This window comes from Amphiura filiformis, chromosome 5, assembly GCF_039555335.1.
Source record: "Amphiura filiformis chromosome 5, Afil_fr2py, whole genome shotgun sequence".
Classification (NCBI taxonomy): Eukaryota; Metazoa; Echinodermata; class Ophiuroidea; order Amphilepidida; family Amphiuridae; genus Amphiura; species Amphiura filiformis.
In genome coordinates, this window is record NC_092632.1 from 67,320,795 (window position 1) to 67,325,004 (window position 4,210).

Below are 4,210 nucleotides of genomic sequence, written 5' to 3' on the forward strand. Positions count from 1 at the left end.
GCTTGGTTTCTCTGATACAGAATATATGACAAATTGTGCACATTTTGCTATCTTTGCACAGAATTTGACTTGGCAAAATCTTTCCTGACAATATACATTTTTCTCCAGACCAGGGTTATAGCTAGGCAAATTTTAGCGCCGGGTAAAATTTATATGAAATGGTAAAAAAATTGAAATTTTGATAAGAATTGCTCATTTTTATACCGATTGTTCATTGATTTTAAAACATTTGAGACTGGAGTATTTGGGCTCAAAATTAACTTCAGTACCGGGTGGAAATTAAGAGTGCCGGGCAGGGCCGCCCGGCATCGCCCAACGTAGCTACAACCCTGCTCCAGACCTGTTTACAGCTTCTCAAGCAAGCAATGTTCATACTGTAAAAGTTGACATTTTTGTGTTGTTAATTGTTCACGCTTTATCTATTTCTCAATTCTGAGCTTTCTTATTGACCTCTACACAGAAGGAATATATTTTCATGTTGTTATTTTCGCTGTAGTTACTTGGACCACAAAATAAATGGGCCACAAAAATTGTCCTTTTTACAGTATGTTTGCTTGAATTCACATCGATGAACAAGTATAGGCTTTCTTCTTTATTGCTAACATTCATCATTTCATTCCTGAACTTTCATTGTATTTTACATGGAACTAGAAAACAAAAAAATTGTATTGTGACAAAAATATATTTGTAACAAAATTAGTGAAATTACTACTCAATATATTAACACTGGGGTTGAATTGGCAGGAGAAATACTTGTATGCCTTCCAATGGAGATACCACATGGGATAGAAGTGATGTACAAAAACGATGCTAGCTTTTCTCTTTCCTCCTTCTGCCTCTTGTGCCCTGAAAAATATCAGAAAATCAAGGAATAGGTAAAATAGAATATTACATTTAACATCCACACTACCCCTGTGGAAGATTTTGGAAATATCTTCTACAAGGGGAGTATGAATTTCAAATAGAATGAACACATTAGGCAGGTCTATTTGAATTCTATACACCCTCTGAGAAAGATTCAATCTAAATCCTCCTCCGAGGGAGGGTGAGTATCAAATGGAGCAGCCTAATGTGTTCATTCCATTTGAAATTCATACTCCCCCTGTGGAACATATTTCCAAAATCTCCCACAGGGGTAGTGTGGATTTTAAATGGAATAGCCCAATATAGGACTGGGCAACACTTTGTGTCATAGATGTTAAGCATAAATACAGTCTTTGGTACTACATCCAAAAAATAATTTCACATGCACAAAATTTATAGCAATATCAATCCTTCAATATGACCAAATTTAACTTCATTTTCATGCACAAAGACAAGAAGCAAATTTTGGCAACATACTATATCAGTACACACAAAATGACACAAATGGCGCCCTCTAAGGCGGCACCAACAGCATGTGCCCTTAACTACACCACTGGTTTAACCACAAGTTTTGGTAGTGACGTAGGAGCATGTTTGACTATAAAGTTGTGTCAAATAAATTTGCCATGGTTTGTATTCTTGTTATAGCAGGGATATCACCATTACATGATAACACTGCTGCCCCTGACAAAGCACCAGACACTATGGGTAGTGTCACTCTGGTGCAGCCCATCACTGAGAAGACCCGGTAGTCAGAAGACCTGCTATTCAGAAAACCCATTATTCAGAAGGCACGTTAGTCAGAATTTTCTGAGGAGCGGACCTTCTGAATAATAGACTTTCTGAATATGGGCTTGTATTTTATGTAAAAGTCCCGCTACTCAAAAAATTTTCTGACTAGCAGGCTGTATCCGTTACCCAGAAGACCCGCAACTCAAAATGCCTACTACTCGGAATTCTGACTAGTGGGCTGTTTTAATCATTTGAAAGAACTGAGTTAGCTCTAACACTAAGAACTGGGTTTTCTGAGTAGCGGGTTGTCTGAATAGAGGGTGTGATTCTGCTAAGGGCCCGTTAATCAAAAGGCCCGCTACTCAGAAAATATATTCTGAGTAGCGGGCCTTCTGATTAACAGGTTTTCTGATTAGCTGGTCTTCTGGTTAGCAGATCATTTTAAATGAAAACAAGCCCGCTATTCAGAATTCTGAATAGCGGACCTTCTGGGTGACGGCTTCTGAGTCATGGGTCTTCTGAGTGACGGTTGCCCATCCCTACCCTTACCTTGGTTTGTGTTCTTGTAATTGCAGGGATATCTCCATTCAGAGATAACACTGCTGCCCCTGACATAGCACCAGACACTACGGGTAGTGCTGCCTGTGATTGGTTTTGTTGTTGTGACATCATTTGGTGGTACACCTGTAGTTGTGGCTGATGTTCCTGTCAAATTCAAATCAAATGATTACACACATTATAGACTTACATGCATACAAATGGCTTACGGAAGAACATTCTTTGACCTACATAAAGCACAAAGAAGATGCAGACTTGAGAACACATCCGACTGCTCAGTGCCAGAAATGGGCAAGTGCAATAGCTGCCCTGTGAACATTTGGCAATTTACACACAGTATAGTGTATTCATCTACACATGGAAGCTACGCATAGTAGCTATTGCACTTACCCACTTCTGGCACTGAGCAGCGACTGCCAGAATATGATAAAATATTTTCAAATAAAAATTAAAAATTGCCGACATGTGACTCATTCCCCTTGATCATGTCACAAATATCAATTTCATTATGCTCAGGGTTCCTGCACCTTGAAGCCTTTAAAATTCAAGGACTTTTCAAGGACTTTCAAGGTCCAAAAGCATGATTTTCAAGGACTTACCACAACACAAAAATCATGATGCGGCTGTCCATGCGGCACATTTTAACGAAAGTGACAGCTCCTCCCCACTCCCAAATGTTGTCAAAATTATACTTTAAGTAAAATTCCAATTTTGAAGGACTTTCAAGGACCTTGTGCAAATTCCCAGGAATTTCAAGGCCTTGACAAGGTGTTTTCAAATTCAAGGACTTTCAAGGACTCTCAAGGACAGCGAGAACCCTGTATGCTGTTTACATACTGCAAGCCTAATTGTTTTTACATTGTAGTCTCACTTACCATTGCCGCCAATTGTTGCTGTTGCATGAGTGAATGCTGTTGCTGCAATAACATTGCCGTCCCTGCAGGTATTTGCGGACTTGCCCTGTTCATTGACAAACCCCTTCCTCCTGTAGGGGTTTCACTGTTGACATTGAAGTGGAAAAATAAATCACACAAGAATAATTATGCTAGTGAAAACAGGTTTATTATACAGTATTTGATTTTACAGTTTGTATTATAGTGATTTTGATTACTGTTTTATCCTTTGCTATGGTATTGTTAGGTCCGTTCATACTACCACCGCATTTGCGATGCGTTGCATTGCCGCACTGCAAACTACTGCATTGCAATATCACAATAAACATAAAGTTAAATACATTTTAACTGGAAATGCGACGAGTCGCGTTGAATTGCGGCAAAAATTTATCGATATATCAACATCACAAAGCAACGCATCGCAAATGCGGTGGTAGTATGAACGGACCTTAAGGCCATCTTAATTTAATAGTTTGTGTTCAAGCCCTTCTTAAGTTGAAAAGCTTTTCTGACAATAAATTGACCACCTTTCATCTCTAAAGGAGGTTTCACTGTGGTCAAGATGAAGACTTTTACTAAGATTTACGATTTAGGCTATTTTAACGTCTGACGATGCCACAGACGTGTGGTGGATTTGGAAAAAAAATAAAACAGCGGAAAGAATAAATTAAATTTGAGGATTTTGAGACAAACTATAAAATTAACAGAGATGCCAGTGACTCGTTGCCAAAAAACCTGAAAATTGGCTAAGCGTAATGAGCGAAGCGAGTGTAGTGCTCGCGTCATACGGCCGGGGGTCATGGGGCCCTTTCATGGGGCCCACTTAAGGGCCCCTGGTGGGGTCCAGGGGCAAAGGCCCGGTGGGGGGCGAAGAAACACTAAAAAAACGGATTTCCGGTTAAAACCGGAAGACTGGCTTCTCTGAATTAAGATAACTCAATAAATCAACTTTCAAAATCCAAAAATAGGAAGATATATTGATATTATCTCACCAATTTCTATTTGCATCAGATGTTGCGCTCTGTGGCTGATGTCTAGCCTGCATAGTGGTCACTCTGTCATCCGATGTTACATTCTGTGGCTGATGTCTGGCCTGCATAGTGGTCACTCTGTCTTGATTAACATGATTCTGCCCTGGTGTGGCTCTCCCCTGCTGACCGCTA